Source organism: Protopterus annectens, chromosome 2.part0 (genome assembly GCF_019279795.1).
Source record: "Protopterus annectens isolate FY-2018-M chromosome 2.part0, PAN1.0, whole genome shotgun sequence".
Taxonomy (NCBI): Eukaryota; Metazoa; Chordata; order Ceratodontiformes; family Protopteridae; genus Protopterus; species Protopterus annectens.
Window position 1 is genome coordinate 905,929,989 of NC_056728.1, and position 20,154 is coordinate 905,950,142.

At 36.1% G+C, this 20,154-nt stretch overlaps 1 protein-coding gene across 1 annotated transcript in view; it reads right to left on the reverse strand.

Annotated features, from left to right (window-relative positions):
• The window catches only part of LOC122793290 (anthrax toxin receptor 2-like), a 3,151,219-nt gene that overhangs the window by 288,119 nt on the left and 2,842,946 nt on the right, over positions 1-20,154 (reverse strand). The gene's annotated exons all lie outside the window — the stretch shown is intronic.

A 20,154-nucleotide genomic window follows, 5' to 3' on the forward strand; every position in this document is an offset into this window, starting at 1 on the left:
TTAAAATCCACACAATCCAAAGAGTTCTTTGCCAGCGCATTTTTTTGAATCACACTTGTGGACTTGTTGATAACTTTATTTATTAAGTGAGTTCTTAGTCTTTCCAACATAGTATGCTTCGCATGTCTCACAGGTAGTGAAATAAACTACTCTCTCTGACTGACAATTGAACTTCCCCTTATTCACACGCAGTGACAGCTTAAATGATCATACATGAGGCATACCAGTGTTGATGTATGGACAATATTTACAGTGTCTGCATTTCACAGTGGTGGTAAAGGTGCCATCAACTTCCTCTTGATCTTTCTAAAATGTTTTCCAAATTAGGTTTATTTTTAGGAATAAAGGCAGGTCCATCAGAAAAATGCTGCTTAAGATCTTCATCACATAAAAACAAGGACCATTTCTTCTGGTCCCGTGTATCCAGAGTGTAATGCAAAATCATGCTGATTGGGTAAAAACCACTTTTCATTCATGTCCACTGTATAAGCATTCCTGATAATGGGTGCATACTTGTCTCTATGACCAGCCCAAATATCATTGCAGACCTAGTTAAGTAGACTATTGGGATAATCCCATTCCAACAAGCAGCCCCCTCCCCCCACTAACTAGCCGAGCCTTCTTAATTGGGAAGTTGTAGTAGGCGTCATTGTTAAAATCCATTTCGGCCCCTGATGATCAGTAGCATATTAGTATAGTCGGCTTGCCACTTTTTAACTTAGTCTGCTTAACCTAGACTGCCTGCACACCACTGAGACCGCCCCATATAGTCACCCCTACTTAACTCTCTCTAATAGTTATTACCTATCACTACCTTAGCACCAAGACTTTACTTCGGTCTGTTCTACTGTCCTCTATGTATCAAGTTTAGAGTATCCACCTAACTGTGATTCCCTGATAATACCTCACTGCAGCTTCTCACTTACTGGCATGTGAGAGGGTAAAACACTAACAGAACATGAGCTATCCTGTAAAAAAGTTGTTCAGTAAATAAAGAGTAAGATAAATCTAGGACTAAACTGTACTTTATATATTTTTTTACTCACTTTTATTTACTTTAATAAATGCAGACTCTTATCCTACAGTGTTAACACTCTGCCTTGAATTATTCCCACTGGTTCTCTACATGTTTAATTTTTAACTAGCAGCAATCTTTTCTCTGCATGCACAGTTTTCCGCTTCCAGAATACCAATTGTTGTACCTCTTCAGATATAAACTTACCTGTTTATTTTCCCCTTTTTATTCTGTACCTCCGAAATAAACAATCTGTTACATAATCACATCCCTAGATATTACTCATATGAGCTACTTTTTGATACCCAAGTTATTTTTTTCCCCTTATGGTATCCACAGTCATTTATTATAGTAAAAACAGCAGCATAACATTCATTTTAATCTTTCCACATTCTCAAAATTATTTAGGTGCAACAATGACTGAAACTACCAAAGAGCAAGCCCTTTAAACAAAACTATGTTGGAAAAGTAAGGTGTCACTATAACATGTACTGTATGTGGAAAATCTGGCCATCTTCTACAATATCACTGTCTGTTTCCACCACTGCTGTTCAGACTCTATGTGCGCATATTACAAATCCCAGTATGTGCTTGTATGTGTTTGTCTGCACATCAACATCTCATCTAAAATGGAATCATACTGGAGGACCTGCGTGAGCATTTTTAGTACAGATTAATTCTACAGTCTCTGTAAAGTCTTGTATTACATGAGTTCTCCTGTTCTTTTGCACTACTCTTAATTATGTGATATGTTACAATACTTGCAATCTGTATGGATTTCTGAAAGCTAAGCTTACTGAACATTTACCATCTACTGTGCAAGACTGAAATTTACTTTGTTTTTATACATTTGTTAACCCGTAAAACCACTGTTCACAATTGCCACTTTTCAGGGAGCCCCAGGAGTATTGCCTGGTTAAATGACTTGTTCAGACTCAAACAGTAGCCAAATGTAGGTTGATGGAATTAAACCTTGTACCTTTAAATACAGGAAGAAGTTCATTAATAGCTCAGATCCTTAATCCTGTTCAGTAATTGTCAGACTTGTGCTCTACTGTACAGGACTGAAATTCAAATCTGATATACGCCTCTGTTTCCTTTTGTGGTATTCATTTTGCTAGATGATCTTTATCTGTTGCTCGTTTGTGTGTGCCTGCATGTGTTTATCATGTAAGCCCACTTGACACAATCCCTTGTCAGGGACAAACATGGAACAATGCCTAGTCCCAGGACTACTTAATGTAAGGTTTAGGCCTAGAAACAAATGATCTATCTTGCAGTAACTTAGACTTGCACCATATAATCATGCAAGCAACACTATGAGTTGGGTGTTTATAGTGCTTCCATTTGGGTGCACGGTCCTGTAGCTTTTATACAGTCATAATGGAAGTCAAATATCTTCCACATCATAAATAAAGAATGATTACTTTATTCAGATCTATGTACTCCCCATATCAGTGACTTTTAACAACCATTTTGTGAGCATATTGACCCTTGTGGAGTGCAGTACAACTTTTCTACCTGAACCACCAATTTTTTTTTTTTACACAAGAAACATCTTTATTAAAATTATCACTTATAACATAGGCAATCATACATTCATATAAATTAAAACAAACCACATTGACATATTTTTACTTGCAAACATTACATACCTTTTATAATATATCCAGTCATTGTCAAATAGGACACAGCTCATTCAAATCCTGCCTTTCTTCCTCCAAACATTATTCTGCATGTACAGCTTCTACAATTCCAATTGTCTATGTAATTTGCTCCTATCCTTTTCTAAAGAACCCATTTCCAGTTGTTTTATCTGTTACTGTATTCACTACTTCTAGTACAGCTGGTTTAGATTTTGATATCCCTTTTCTAGTACTCACTAGTTCTAGTAAAGTTGGTTTAGACTTTGATTTCCATGTTCTAGTAAATGCGTTTTTGACAGCCACCATAATTAGACTCAACAAGCCTTTACTATGACTAGGCAATTCTGATTCTGTATCATAGCTCAACTTCTGATAGAGAAGTCTGTAGGGAATTTTTAAATCTGTCAACTCACACTGCCAAAAATATGTTGCCTGTTACTGCTTTCTTGCCCATCACACCTGCAACATTTGCTGTCTACCCCAGGAAAAGTTCTTTGGAGTCTACTTGGGGTATAAACATACCTATGTAAAAGCTCCCAAGCAAAGATCCTAAATCTTCTAGACTTTGTTGCATATTTGGGAGACATACATATATCCCCCCACCTAAATATTCCTTTGTGAATTGTTATCCACTCCCTCTTCCAAATCATTCTGATCTCCTGTGGCTGAGTCTTATAGCTGTCATGCAATATTTTATATGCTCTACTGATTATCCCTTTTTTAACAATAGCTTCTACTAAAACTCTACGAGTGCTGGTCTTTCGCTTAGGATCCCGCTATTTCCTTTCTCTTTGCTTACACTCTGATATCAATCCTTGACACAGAAGGCAATTTCTAGCCTGCAGTCCAAATACATTCTTGACCTCTTCACATTTTATCATCTTTCCCTCTCTAATTATTTGTTTCCAGTGCCAGTTTTCTACGGTTTCCAACTCCCTCTTGCCTATTGTCTATATCCATAATTCAGTCATCCCTTGAGACAGAATCTCATTTCTCCATTCCCATGCTGGCTTAGTTCTTAGAATACTTTCTACTTCTTTATGGATATAATACTGTGCATGGTTATTGTCACTCTCCTTAAGGATCTGCATCAAAAATTCAAGCCTCTCCTTGTTTCTTGAGCTTCCTCCCATTTCATCATTATCCCTTTCCATTTTGAATTATAGTAATCTGCTTGTGTTATATAAAGGGGCCTTAACTATGTAGCTCTGAAATACCCTTTCAAATCATTTAATCCCAAACCACCTTGTTTTATTAGATGAATCAGCTTATCCCACTTGACTCTTGCCATCTTCCCCTCCAAGAAAAAATCCTTCAGCTCTTTATTAATTGTTATCCACAACTTCTCCACTGATTGATAAAAATATCCACAACCTATGTATAAAACTAAAGGGACTAGACATTTTGACTGCTTGTATCCATAAAACTAGACTTCTAATTTCTTAGTTTCTGTATTTTCTTTTGTTTAGTCTCTTCCCATATACCCTCAGTTGCCAAAACAGAATCCTTTTTAATCCATACTCCTAAGTATTTCATTTTATCATGTCCCCATAAATATGGGTATTGCTGAACTAATGTGTGGGTACATAGTTTACAGCTACTGCTTTTGTTTTGTCTTCATTAACCCTGTATTCTGAGATGATGTGAAACTGTCTAAAAATGTTGCACAACATTGAAATGCCTTTTCTATCATGTATAAAATACTATCTGCAAATAAAGGCAGCTTTTCTTGACTACCATACCAATGACATCCTTGAATTTCGAGTCCCTTATTTTGTTTGCCAATTGTTTTAAATACAACACAAATAAAGGGGAAACAGGATACCCCTGGCTGGTCCCTTCTGCTCAAACAGAACTTATCAGAGAGGAACCCATCCACTTTAATTTTTGCCCACATCCTCCTTATCAACCTTATTTTTTCAGGGAATGCAAAAGTTTCCATTGCAATGCTCATAAAATCCCAGCTTGCTAAGTGAAATGCTTTCTCTGCATCAAGACCAAGCAACAACAGTGACATTTTCTTACATTCTGCTTCCCTCTAGATCATCAGTGTTCAGTTACTGTTGTCAAATGTTTTCCTCCCTTCTACAAAACCACACTGATCCATATCTAACAATTTTGGCATCACCTTTGTCATTCTTTTACCCATTATAGAAAACACTTATAAAGCTGTATCTGATTAGTCTTTGCTATCTTTAGGTATTTCAGCCACCTCCAATTTCTTCCAGGGTGTTAAATATTGTTAAACAAAACCTTCCAGATATCATCGGTTTTTCCCTCATTGCTTCCAAGCTTCCACAAGAATACCATCTATTCCTGTGGAATTTCCTGTAGACTGGTTATACATCACCATTTTTACATCTCCCCCTATCCCAGCTGTTAGTAATTGAGCCTCTTCTGCCTCTAATCTTGGCATATTTAATTCTTCCATAAACATTTCCATTTGTACCTTTCCTTGATTTCCATTTTTCATAACATTTCTGAAATACTTCTAGTATCTCTATGGGATCTCTGGTTATCTTCCTTGTTATAGACTCCCTACACTTGGTGACAACCTTTTCTACTTTCTGTTGCCTGAGTCATTGCGCTAAAAGTTTTTGTGCTATGGAGTTATCATCAAAAACAGTTATTTAACAGCAGTCTTTCTAAACTCATGCATGTTACCAAGGTAATCCCTTATTTTCTGTTTATCATTCTGCAATTGCTCCTCTTCTTGTTCTGTGAGATTCCCACTATTCTGCAATACTTTAACCATTGTTAGTCCCTCTTAACAATTCTTGTTACTTCTTGACCATATATCTCTTTTATTTCCATCCTGTTTTTAAACTCCACTTTGATTTTATCCCACTCCCTGCTATATTTTTTTCAGAAGAAATTTCTATCTTTTCTAATAACTCCAGAATAATTTCCACTACCCATTCCTTAAATGCCTGTCATTTTAGCAAAGAGGTGGTAAAGTGCCTGTGTCTCATTTTTATTTCATTACTCTGCATTTTTATTTTACGTATTAGTGGCATGTGATCTGAAATAATTATTAGATATGTATCAACACTTTCAATTAAATGCACATGTTCATGCGAAATATGGGTTTTGTACAGCCTAGCACAGTTTTTGTACCTTGGAAAACAATACGTAAATTTACTCTCAACTTGTACTACTGAATTCACATCTTCTCTGTCAAATATTTTCATATATTTCTTGAACAAATTACAATATTTTGATATATTTTCCCTTCTGGGCCAGAATACATCCCCACTACTGCAAATCAAATTTTAGTGCCCACCTACAAGTAATATGCCCTGTTGGAAACTGATTATTTCTCCCAGAATTTTCTTAAGCTCCATTATAGCAATTTTAAGTGGAATATAAATAAATATATGCCAGTGTAATCTTCCTCACTTGCCAGTTGCCCTTTAATACTACAAATCTACCATTATTATCTTTTGTCCTCTTCTATCACTATTGGAGCTCTTCTTACAATTAATAGAAGTACTCTGCTTTTCCTTTGTCCCAGATATTCTGCTGAATAACCATCCTGAAATCCTTTATCAAATTCACATGCTTAGTTCTTTCCAAATGCATCTCCTGAAGCATAACTATTTGTACTCTGCATTTTTTAAATGCAGTTCACTACTGTTTTTTTTGTACATGTCAGACTATTTACATTTAAAGATAATATAGAAAGTGTTGTTGTTATGTTAAAGTTATTATTCTCACCTGTTATATGCAACAGACTTTTTTTAAATATCTAGTTCCAGCTTTTGTTACATCCATACACTAATGTTTGGCAGGTTGATCTTTTATACAGTTGTTTCTTCTCATATCCATTTGAACCTATGCCACATCTTACAAAACTGAAACACCTCAAACAAAAAAAGGCAAAGACCCCCTAATAACACCCAAAAAACTACTAATATTAACACACAAAACTGTCTGTATCTTCAAATACTGACATTTAACTCTCCTAATAAGAACAACTGTCCCAGACTGACAGCCACACTCACAAGGCTATCCCTGCTAAGATGCATGGTACAGTTTACGCTTCTACTAAGTGCTATTCTGTCTTATCTTTATTCCTATCCCAGATAAAAAATACTTTCAGAAAATATCTCCTAGCCATTGAAAGAAAGTATTCTGCTTTTATTGCCACTTATCAGATTGGCTCCACATAGACACAACAACCAGATAAACAGTTATCTCCATAAGCATTCATTTATTAGCTAGAGGAAAAGTTATTATATTCAATGTTCTTTTTTATTTGCTTCCTCTTAGAACTTGTTACTAGATCAAGTCGAGCACCATAATCCAGTCACACTCATCTTCAAAAGTAAGAAAAAGCACATCATTTTTTCTTGTATCATGCTGTTGTGACATCCTTCCAGTGATCAGGGAGCCTCAACCTCACCATTTCCAACTGGTGGGGAATGTTCAATGTCAGAAAAATAGACACACACTATATTTTCATATGCATCCCTCTGCATGAAGTACAATTTCCCTTAAGTGCACACAGAGAATGCAGACTCCAGTCCTGGGGCTGGGCTTTCTCTCCAGGCCCCAAATAAGGCTCCTCACTGACCAGTATAAAGCTGCGTCCTTAGCTGGGTGTTCCAAACCAAGTCCTCCACCACCCTCTCTGTGAAATCAGTGCTTTCAGTGTCCTTGTTCAAAGTAGCTGTCATACACCCACCTGGGAAAGGCTAGCACTGCTTAACTGCTCTGATACTGCCACTCAAAACATAAGGTAGATTTGCTGCCACCAGAACACCCAAAGCCAACTACTTTAAGGCTCTTAACAGGGTATCCAATTACATTTAATAAAATTAAGACTTATACAAATGGTAGCATTTAACAAAGCAGCAAGACTTTCAGGAATGTGGAGACACAGTGCCACTAAATAAATGCAAGTACTCTCAAAGGTTAAATATTTTCTACAAGACAAGTCAAACGTGAAAGGTTTAGATATTTAATAATAATAAATAAAAAATATGAAAATACTGGATATCTACTTACTTTAAACACCAGAGTTTCAATCACGGGAAATTATATATATATATATATATATATATATATATATATATATATATATATATTAAAAAAAACAGATGGAAAGACTCAGATAGCTAATATCACTATATTTTTTAACTGACTGAAAAATTACTGTCCCCTAGTTACCTACTAAAGGCAAGGCAAAATAGAAGTGGATGAGTGTCTTGTCAGGTGCAAAAAGAGTGCATACCTCATATATATATATATATATATATATATATATATATATATATATATCACTAGTATTCAAATACAATTTCAGTGCTGAATACAGAAAGGCATCAAATCTGGATGCTTGTCTCTCATTAGAAATTGAGCCAGGATTTGGCACTGATGTTTCACAATACACATGTAGAACTTTAGCTCGGGTTTATTATAGCAACTGGAAACAGTCAATTTCAACACTTCTACCCTTCCTGCAGAAACTAGCAAGCCATTCTCTGGCACCCCAGGGTGGCAATTAGTTCACCACTAAGGATTATAGAGCAGGATCCCAACCCAGGCTTTCAACAGATACTGCACATCTCTAGCTGCATTCAGACCTGAGAGAGAAAATCTTTATGGCTAAACCAAGTCATTTAATTTCAGGTTATTTTTCTTACAGTTAGCTGGGCTGAGCTTAATCCCTTCCCTTCCAGTATCCTCTGTTAAAATATATAAATATTTCATCAATTACAACAATACAGGCTGACATACTTGTATATTTCTTTTCTGTCTGGCAGGACCCACTGTTGACACATTTCTGATACAAGCAACTTTACAGACACATTTTAACTGATTTGTACAAATGCTTATGTTAGACATTTAAATGGCTTATAATTCTTTACAAAACTCCAGCTAGTGTTACACATGCACTTCCCTACTCCCATTGGCATAACTGGCACCAACTCACATCATCACAGCTGTTTTGACCAGATATTTCTTCTTTTTTTTTACACTGCAGTGCCTATATTTCTTAAAACTGAACAAGGAGAAAGAAAGGAGGAAAATAACAGGGGCACCTGTATATGTCAGTATCCCTATTACACTCAAAAATAACTGAGAAAGCTTTACTTTACATCTTGCAGGTTATGACATGCATTATAAAAGTACTACTGTTAAGAATAAAATTTTGTTTTACTTATAGTTGACTCTCTCCTTCCTCTTCCCTCCTCCTAAATGTTCTTCCAAACATTAATGGCATGAAGTAGGGCATATGCTTTGGAGTCTCCTACAAGTTTAACAAAAAGAGGTTTTTCTGTTCTAAAATGTTTCACAAATATAATTAATGCTTTACAGTCCCACATTTATTTGTCACTTTCTGAGTTGCTCTTTTTCTTCCTGTTGATCTCCTTCTCCTCTGTTTCATTTCCAATGTACTTCCAGTTCTTCTAGTCAACTCTCTCGCTCTCAAGTATTTTCCTTTGAAACACTGGAAAATGATTTACTAGCACAGTATCCCTATGGGCGTTATTACCAGAATAATAATGAGGATGATCTCCCTCTGTATGATAGCTCACTTTTTGTTGGACAAACTTTATTTCCGCCTTATCTTGTTGTGCATCAAAAAATAATTTTTGACCGTTCAGGAAAGAACATTCTGAAATAGCTGTATACAGCAGTTTGAATCTCATGCGTGCTTCTCAAAATTGCCTGATTAGAAGAATAAATGTACTCCTCTTCTGCCTGTTGTACAGTGAGTAATCATTTTCCACAACACTCTAATGTGTCCCATTTTAGTACTTTGTCCTTCTGCCACACTTTTGTCCAAATGAACTCTTTTTGCAGGAATGACTGCATCTTTACTATTAAAGGTCTAAGCTGCTTTCTCATGGCCAGGTATGGAGCATACACAAGATGTGCCCTTTCAATTAGCAACTCCTGCTGTGGAATACCAGTCCAGTTTATTTATTTCATAAAATTAATACAATCTATTCTTTCCAACTTCTCTGGTACAGCAGAAAATCTTAGGTTTTTCATATCTGCACTGCCTTCTAATTCTATTACTTTTTTAATCATCTCTTCTTGAGCAGCCTCATACTCAGCCTTTTTTTCATTTTAACCTCTGATTTTTGCATTATCACCTTATCTGAATATCTGTTTAAAGCTTCTTCCATTTTTTCCAGCCTTTTACTTGAACTGGCATACTCATTCAGTGTTTGTTTTATTTTAATCAGCTCTCAGTACATTTGAGCTATTTTCCCTATAAGCTACTGGAGGTTATGTCTTTCAAAGCTGTAATGTGCACTGTTTTTTGCTGAACAGCTCCAGAATTCTTCCCAGTCAGTGCTTTCTCCTAACCTTCTGTGACTGATTTTCTTTCAGGTCCTATGAATTTCTTTTTTGTTACCATCCAGACAGTGCACTTACTAGCCAGTTACTGAAATTTACAGAAAAAGACAAGTTCACTGGCTCTCTTTTTTGAATTTCTGTTTTCACATTGGGAGAGCTGACATTAAGCTATTTCACAGTGTGCAGGCATCTTGGAAATCCACCTACATGCCCAAGGTTAGTCTTGACTATAATTTGTTGCTGGACAATCTCTTAGTTAAGACCTATACTAATTGAACTCATACTTACAATATAACCACTCAGTTTAGTCCATTTAAAAGAATACATCATACGAATCAAATACATTTTTTTTTGGGGGGGGGGTTATTGCGCATGGTGAATATAATTGTATGCTTGGGTTGCTCCATGGTTCTAATAACTAAAACTGCCACTTTCTATAGAAAAGGCAATTTATTTGATACAATGTCTGTGTAATTAAGAGTGAATGTGTTGGTTACAACCTAACAATGGAAGAAATGAAATATGCATCTGAAACATAATTTGGTCTTGGAGTGAGTAATGCAATACAGTAGGAAGGAGCTGGAATCTGCTACCCAGTGACATAACACTAATCTCATCACTGCCTCTCTTCAAACAAAGAATCAAAGATTACTTGCAAAGTCACTGGCTATGTTCCTGTACTAAACCCGACTAAACATTTCTACCCATACTCTATCTCTTTTCTCCCCTTCATCCCTCTTCCTCTTCTTTGAATAGCTATTTCTATTTTCTAGGCTATCTCTTTACCCTTTTCGCTTAAAGTTTGTTTAAATCTTTCAGGTCTTTTTCTTTTTATTATACCCTCTTTTTCAAACTTCGATCCTATTTCTCCTCTCTTATATATGTTATCTTTTTTTCTCACCTCTTTTACAAAGATTAACTTCTTTTTACTCCCTAACTCACCTTGCTCTCTGTTTTTGTTCCCCTATATTAGATCATTTACAGGAAAAGTTGATAGTTCCTATTTGTAAATAATTTTTGTTTAGGAACTTTCTTAATGGTCTCTGCATTTGTGTTGCTATTTTTTGTTTGTATTGATTTGCTTGTTTTGGATGATTTTCTTTGTATTTTGTGTGGAGCTTTTCTCCTCAGGCCTCTACTGGAAATGGAAATATATCCAACTAGACTAGCCCGGTCAACAAATGTAAAATAAATAATAAAATAAAATTTGTACAGAGCCACCATGATGCTTCTTAGTCATTGAGTAGAAACTTGAGAAAATCAGTGAGAACAGACATCACTTAGATGACTATTAAATGGAAGTGACAGAAACAGAACTGTGAATTGTGTACAGCATACTTAAAGTGTCTGGACATGCTGGAATACTGGGCACAAAGTTTTTGCGTGACCAGCAAATGACAGTGGGACCAGCTAAAAGCCAAACATCATTTGAGATAAGGGAAATCATCAGAGACTGCAAGTCAGATTAAGCAGGCAAAACAACTATTGGAAGAGAAAGCAAGGCAAGGAAAAAATAGAAAGTATGGCATTCAGGAAAATGAGAAAGGACAGGAATTGATGGGCTACTCGAAAAACAAGATGACAGACTGGAAAGGCTTTGCAGAATATTCATTGGGGATTGTAATATCTTCTAAACTGTATCATCATATACGTTTGATTTCATGTACTCTTCTTGTACTATAACAACCTGTTATTTTATATATTGTATCTATGGAGCTTTTCTCCCCAGGACTCCATTGAAAATGGGCTCCTTTGGCCCAATGGACCATCCTGGCAAACAAACTTCAAATAAATAATTCAAATAATAAATAAAGGTGTATCATTAGCCAATGCCATAGTCAAACATGAAATACAGGAACCCTGTATCAACAATGTTTGGGTTGTCAACTTACTATGAGGAGAGGCAAGCTCTTAACTGCAGCATCCTTATCACTGGCTGGGCAATTCTTGTAGAATTTGAACAACAAACAAAAAGGAAAAAAAGAAGACTGAATTGCAAATTGCCTTCTTGTGCTACATTAAAAGTGTTTCTGGACTACTAATGTGCTAATTTTTGAAAGTCCTGCTAAAACATAGTAAATAAAACTTTTTCAAGTAGACTAGCAGCGTTACACGGCAATCAAAAGGAAGCTGGAATTTTAAGAAAAATATATACTATGGGAGAAATAAGATGAGTGGAAAGACACTGGATTTAGTAGAGAACATATGATGGTTTCTATGTGCAATCTGTGGAACAAGATAACCTGAATGACATTTTGATTCTTCTTGAATGCTTGGGTAGTAGAACAGGGATTTTTCAATAATCAGGCTTGCAGAATGTTCATCTAATGTACTACTAAAAATGGTACATTTTGCCATCAGTGCCTAGTAAGGAATTGATTTCCAGTACTAATAGTAAGACATTTCAGTAAGGGCCTGTATTAAGATGCAGTTCATTGTGCAGAGTTAGATAATGCAATACATGCTAATATATCAGAAATATTAAAAAGTTAATATCAGATTTGAAATGGAATAAGGTGACGAGTAATCATATGACTGAATATTTACAACACTTTTTAAAATGTTTCTAGTATCATAAAACGTGGTTAAGTAGTAACCTCATGGAAATGCATTTTGTACATGACTGAATACATTTGCCATTTACTGCAGCTGCTTATATATATCACAAGCTATGGGGGAGAGAGAAACTTAATATCAGGATTAAATTAGATATAGTGAAGTAATAAACGTTTTGTAACTATAAGTTAGAATAATTATATTTCACTAGCACTTGGAAGGTTGAGAGCTATTCAATTTGTTTAATTTGCAAAAACTACTGTCACATTAACTATGTGGAGCTGTTAATACGCATTTGATTTAAAATGGCACAGTCTACCATTTAGAAATGTAATGGACTGAACACATGGTATAAATATACAAAGGAATATGTGTTTAGTTAGGTAATCAGTGCAAGTCTGAGATATTCTTCCTTTTACATGGCCAACTACCTGTGATGAATACTATTTGAATGGAACCTTGGAGATGATCTAAATCCACATAAACAGTTTGCAAATCACACAGTATGCTATGCACTGCACTTTAATACTACAACTTAGGAACTTTAAAGAAGTTGTTCCTGCAACTTAGGAATGTCTTTTAAAGTGCAATGTGGTCTTTACTTCATAACCTTCTTTCTAACGATGATTCAGTTCAATACAATAATAGCCCAAATACTAATGGCACTCTTCCACCTAGCCAAACAAGATTGCCACTGTGCTCATGAATCATGACAAATTCATGCTCAGCCACAACAAAATGGAATTCATTGTCTAAAAGCTTCTCTACCAGTAAAGATATTCTAAAAACTTCCAACTTAGAACAGCTAGAAATCTATAAATCTCAACTTTAGTCTTGTTATAAGAAAAATCAACAAAAACAAACTTTCTAATAGACAGCTAATGCCTTGGATGAGAAACTTACCAAATACTTTTGAACTAATACTCAACCACAACAAACAACTGTTAGATGACATTTGTGTGTTTTATGATTTGAAAAAGAAATTGTGTAACTGCTATTTTCCTAAATTCATGCATATTAACTGCCTGATATCCACCATATTTTAAAGTATTCTTTCATTTTAACACTCATCCAGCTATCCCCATCAGGAATGATTTCTACATGCCCTAGTAACACTCTGTTACTCCTTCCTTATATACACCCTTTTTAATAAATATGTGGAGAAAAGACAGTGCCTCCTTTTATTTAGTTCCTTGTATCTTTATCTTACTCCACATGTTATTGACTGGTTCATGACTATTTCAACCAAATGGACATTCTCCTGTAATATAACCACCAGTGTATCCAACACATTTAATGAAACTCTGGTGTCTTGGCCAAAGCCTTCAAGGAGTATAACACAAAGTAAAAAACTTGCCCCATATATACACATAACAAATACTTCAGTTAAACAATCATACAATTAAAGAATGAGAGTTCAGATGAGAACATTTTAAAACTTCAGTCCACAGGAAATTTAGTGAAGGCACACAATTTTTGCATGGTGAAAGCTGACATCCATCCCATAAAATACAAGCTATTCCTTTGGTGATTTGTTTTGCTTGTATAAGCTATGTAATATTGAGGAGTATCTCAAACTAGATAAAACTATAGACATGTTTAAAAATAGGGGCTATGATGTGAAAACAATACATGATAGTTTTGCAGAAATTCATACACAGAGTTAATGGATACCAGAAAAGTAGCCAGGTTGGACAATACACTGGGGCTGTGCATAAGAAAGAGACAAATGAAAATATATTTTTTGTTACAACATACAGTTGCCTTAGCTCCAAAATAATAGATCAAGTTAGATATTTCTGGAAATATATGACATCTTTAAGGAAAAAGTATACAGAATATTTTAGTAAGAGGTAAATTCAGTATTCCATCTCCCAATATATCATGTAGTTTGACAATGTGTGGTACATTTGCTTGTGGCAAGTGCAAGGCTTGCAAGTATGTAATAAAAACTTTCCTAGAATAAATAATGTTTCTTTTAGAACTTGTGGCCATTTTACTTGCAATACTGAAGGTGTTATATATGCCTCAAGATGTCCTTGCAACAAATTTTATATTGGAGAAACAAAAAGGTATTTTAAAACTAGAAATTTAGAGCATGTGAGGGATATTGCTAATAAAAAAGCAGAGAGCTCTATAGCCGAACATTTTAGTTTGTTTCATGATGGAGAAAGTAAAAGGCTACAAGGCACTGTTTTGGATAAAAATACAAATATCTAGATTTGATGTTTCTTTTATTAAGAAACAGTTTTTTTTAAAATAATCTACTTACATTTTAAAATCTGTCACCCTGTCTCCAAGGGGACTAAATGAAGAATGTAACTGGAGAGTACTTCTTTAATTGTCTGATTGTTTAATTAATATAAATTAATGTATCTTTATATGTATATATGGGGCAAGTTTTTTTCTTTGTGTTGTACTCCTTGAAGGCTTTGGCCGAAAAGTCAGAGTTTCATTAAATTTGTTGGATACACTAGTGGTTGTTTCTTTTTTGCTACAAGGCAATTTTTTTTATTTTGTGCATAAGTTGGTATGCTCCTGTGATACAGATATTTTAGCTTGAATGGCTACTGAAATAAAATATACCAAATACTTTAATATACCATTTTAAAAATCTACCTTCTTTAATTATGGTTTTCCTTCTAGGGACCCTGACACATACTCATTGCTACACATTAAATTATGGATACCACTTGCAAATAAAATACTATTCTGAAAATGTATTAGTTATCCCAAAATGATTCTAATCTCCATAACAGCAGTCTTTGGAGGAATACAATTACATGCCAAGCTAAACCTCTTTCCCTGTAATAGCCAAAAACCAACAGTTCCACAAAGCTTCCATTATTTTTTTTTCTCTTCTATCACAACGGACCCTCATTTACTATTCTACTCACCCTTTATTTTTTACTCATAGGTTACAAATGGTCCACAATGGAATCTTCTTGTTATCAAACCCATCAAGTCCATTTAAATCCAAATGCATCTCATGTAACATGGCAATGTTCACCTTACATTTCTTAACACAGGTCAGAATTCTGCCTTTTTTCCTGTGCCTGTAAAACTATTTACATTCCAATTTAACACTGTTACTGCAGCTATTTCGGTCATTTTAATGTTTCAATTCCTTATAATGGATAACATTTCTGTTAAATGTAGTCTTCCTAGTTGCAGCTTACACATAACTTGTAACAAATTGTTTTATATAGTTGCAATTTTACACCTTTGTTTGAGCTCATATCATATTTCCCAAGCAGTATAATTTACAGTATAACCTTTACACTGTCCCTTTAACACACACACACAGTAAACACATGACTCCATATATTTATAAAAACAGAACTTTATCCCTTCAAAAAGGAGTCATTACAGCACACTGTCAATAGCTTGCACGGGTATTATTTACCGCAAAGCTAAGATACCTCATGTCAAGGCATATTTTATTGTTACTTGCATCTAAATGTATTAACAGATGTTTCAGCAGTATCTGTATTCCCTTCCCCAAGTGAAGGAAACAGTCTGCATATATGCTCTTTGAAAAAAACTAAATTACTGACTAGCCTTGAAGAAAGTAAATAATTCTGTGACACTATCTTTAGTACATCCTAAAGTTAAAGCTGATTGGGAGATACTTAGTTTTGACATTGCATTTCACCTATTTTTAGTTTCCTGTCATTCTTAACTTACATTATCGCAAACTTACATCTTTGTCCTTTTAAAATTTACTTGTTGATCCTCTAAAAGATCCACTACAGAGGTCACTTAGACTTTTAACTGATACCTTCCTTGAGTGCATCAGTGTCAATTTCTACTAAGTAAGCCTTGTACCTGCAGTCTGCTTCAGCCTAAACCAGAACATCTGCTTGTGGAACAAAAACAAAAACTGCTGGTATCGTCGAAATACAATGTGAAACAGACAGATAGACACACACACAAAAGACCCCTTTTGTTACAGTAACTTTCTATACCATACTGTAAACTACTTTACTATTGCTACAATAATAAGCTATTTAACCAAAACATATTTAGAAAAAAATGTTTGCTTATGGTAAGTTTTTCCTCCTATTCAGTTCCTTCATGTACAACAACATAAAATGGGATTCATATTTTAAATACCTCCATCAATCTGAAATAAACAGCACATAGTGGAGTTAATGCTCAACCATTTTGGCATTATTTACCAAGTTTGGTTTGTTAGTCATCTTCATAGTCCCACATATTCTCATCAACTCCCTGCTTAACCAGGCTGGGACAAAATTAGATTCAAAATTTTCAGTTCTCTTGCTAGTTTTGGTGGGATTAATAATTTGCAGTTCTCCCACTACTCACTAAATTCACGCAGTTGTTTGTCTTTCTCTTGCTCCTCTCCTTTTTACTGTACAGACATCTGGTTTGAATCCAGATTTATCCTGCTTCCTTTAGTTAGTTACAAAGCTTCTTTCTGTCACTCAAGATTTTTTGGAACAACAGAATGGTTTTGCTGGCACAGTCTCCACTGAACCTCCATTACTTCTAAAGGATCAAGTAACTGAGTATTCTTCATCTTATTGACTCAAGTTCCACTGAATAAACTCACTCTTCCAAAACCAAATCTCCCTCCATATACAGTTTTGACCCACCAGAGAAAATATTCTTAAAAATAGCTGCAATAAAACAGTTTGAATCTCACACTGGCCTCTACAAAACTCCTAACAGCTGCAATTCACTTGCTCCTGTTTTATGTAGTATAGGATGAGCAAGTCACATAATGCCTTACCTTGCTGATTTCTAGCATCCTTCTGTTTTGCCACATTTTTGACAAAACCACTTCTTTCTGTTGGCATGACAGCTTTTTCAACCGACACGGATATTGGTTGCTTTCTGGATGATAAATAAGGAGTACAGATACCATACACCCTTCTCTACTCTCTCAGTTAACAAATCCTCCTTTTGTACCTTCTTAACTGTCTCTGCAAGTAAAAAAAAAAAATCTTCTCTTCATGCTCTGTCTTTTAGATCTGATATTTTTGAAACCTTTCTTCATGTAATGCCCCAATTTTGACCATTTTTTCTTTTATTACTATTCCTGACTCCTTCAGACTTATTAGTTAATCTGATTACTATTTAATGAACCTGGTATCCACTCCCTTGTAGAAAGCATGTAATGAAACTACTGCTTGAGTAGTGTGTGCTTTTGACCATGTGGATAAAATTCTTCCATAGTGACAGCAGCAGAAGAAAATAGCTAGTTGACTGTTTGGAAACTAGTTGTCCTAGCCCAGACGCCATAAAAGAAATGAACAGCTGATCTTATTTTCTGATATCTTGAGTTTTTATCCATGTAAAATCTCAGCTGTCTGTTGTCTAAAGATTGCAATATTTGTCCCCTCTATTCTGGGCCTTCTGGGAAAAGATGGGCAGATTGATTGCATAATTGAGAGTAAGATCATTATCCACTATTGTCATGAAAGCTGGATTGCCCCTTTGGCTTATCCTATGTTTGTGGAAGATGAGGAAGTGTAGAATAGCCATGACAGCATGGCATTCTTAGACTCATCAGAATGAAGTAAATATCAAGAAGAGCATTGTTTTCCAAGTGCAGAATTTTAAAATAGCTGAAACAGCCAGTTCAAAGGGAGGTAAAGTGAGGTTTATAAAAAAATTAAGGTCCCAAGGACAGGTGATAGATTTCCCTGGGTGTTTAAAGTGCAGTACTCCCATCAGAAAAAGTTCAACCTCTGTCTCAGACATGAGGCAAGCATTAATGACCGATAAGTGAGCCGAATAGAAGAGTAGGCAGACCGTGAATGCATTAAGTTACACAAGTATTGGAACACTATGGGACCAACTGCTAGAAGGGGTCAGTGTTTATGTTTAAGGGGGGCCAGATGGAAAATCTTTTGAACTTGGTTGTGTAAGACTTTCTGGTGTTTGGTTTCCTGGCTTCTTGAAGGATCTTAACCACCTCTTCACAAAAGTTGTGTCTTTTAGGGAATAAAATCCTATCATCCAGTGGGTCAGGGTGAGTAAGGTCAGATTAGGATGAAGGAGCTGCCTTTTCTGTTTGGTGATTAGATCCAGCTTTGGAGGAATTCTCCAGTAATTTCCCTTCAGTAGGTGAAATTGTAGTGGGGAACCAATGCTACCTTGGCCAAAAAAAGTGCCAGAAGTAGCATTTTGGATATTCTTTCTGGACCTTTAGGAGCCTTGGAAGAAGAGGTAGATGAGGATATGCATAAAGAAATGTTCCCGCCCATTGGAAGAAGGAGGCATCTGTCTTCCAGGGTTGAAGTGTTGGATTCTTTGTGCAGAGCAGTGGGAGCAGGTGATACTTGTGGGAGGCAAAGAGCTCTATCTGAGGGGTCCTCCATCTGAGAGTTATGGCTTTGAACACCTCTGTGTTCAATGACTATTTGTGCAGGTCCTCCAGGTCTAATCCAAAGCATTTTGTTGAGAGGGAATGTATATTGCTGAAAGAGAAAGGTTCAGCTTTGAAGCTAAGGGCCAGGCATCCTGTGCACAGAGGGTAGGATCTGGTGCCTCTCAGTTTATGTATCATATCACTGTGGTGTTAACTGCATGTACCAGCAGGGTGCCAGAGTTCCAAATGTGTGAGAAAATCTGTAGAGTTTGTAGAAGTGCCCTCATTTCCTTTAAGTTGATGTGTTCTTTGAGTAAAGGTACTTGTACTCTGTGATCTCCTGTCTAAGCCCCCATGCCCTGTTCAAAGCATTTGTAAACAGGACTTGGGGGGGGGGGGCTGGAATGAATGGAAGACCTGGGTTGAATGTAACCTGGTTGTTCCACCAAAGACGTTCCTTCTTGATACAAGGATGAAGGGGAATTTTGGTATTGAGAGGGTGACAGTGCTGTGACCAGACTGATTTCTGAAACCATGGTATTTTTCTAATGTGTAATCTGGCAAGGGGCAGCATAAGGACGGTGGCAGCCAATAGTCCTGTCTGGTCCAAAATGACCCTCACTAGGAACTTGTTGGCTAGGGAGGTGACCTTCTCCTGAGGAATGGAGGCATGCATGGTGGACGTGTCCAGATAGCATCCCAGAAAGGTCAACTGTTGGGCTGGAGTGAGCATGGATTTTTTGTAGTTGATGGTAAATGTCAACAGAGTCAAATGTTGTACAGTGTAATAAAGGTGCTTTTGAAGAGTGTCCCTGGATAAAGCCTGGAGTAGGAGGTCATCCAGGTATGGAAAGATTTGAATGCCCTGAGTGCAGCAGAAAGCCATTACTGGAGCCAGACACTTTGGTGTTTCTACAGCTCCAAGGGTTTTCACAAAGGGCAAAGCAGTAAACTGAAAATGTAATGCTCCAGTAAAGAACCTGAGAAATTTTCCGCAGGAAGGGCAAATGGGAATATGAAGATAAGCATATTTTAGGTTCAAGGAGACAAGAAAGGCTTGAGGAAGTAAAAAACGTAGAAGAGTTTGTAGAGAGAGCATTTCAAGGAGGGCACTCTCAAGAAAGTGCTTAGCCTGTAGAGATCCAGGATGAGTCTCTGCTGGCCCTCCTTCCTGAAAACCTTGAAGAGTTTGGAATAAACTCCCTTTCCTCTATAGGGTGCAGGAACAATTTCTATGGTTCCCTGTGATAGTAAGTCTTGCACAATGGGGTCTATTACGC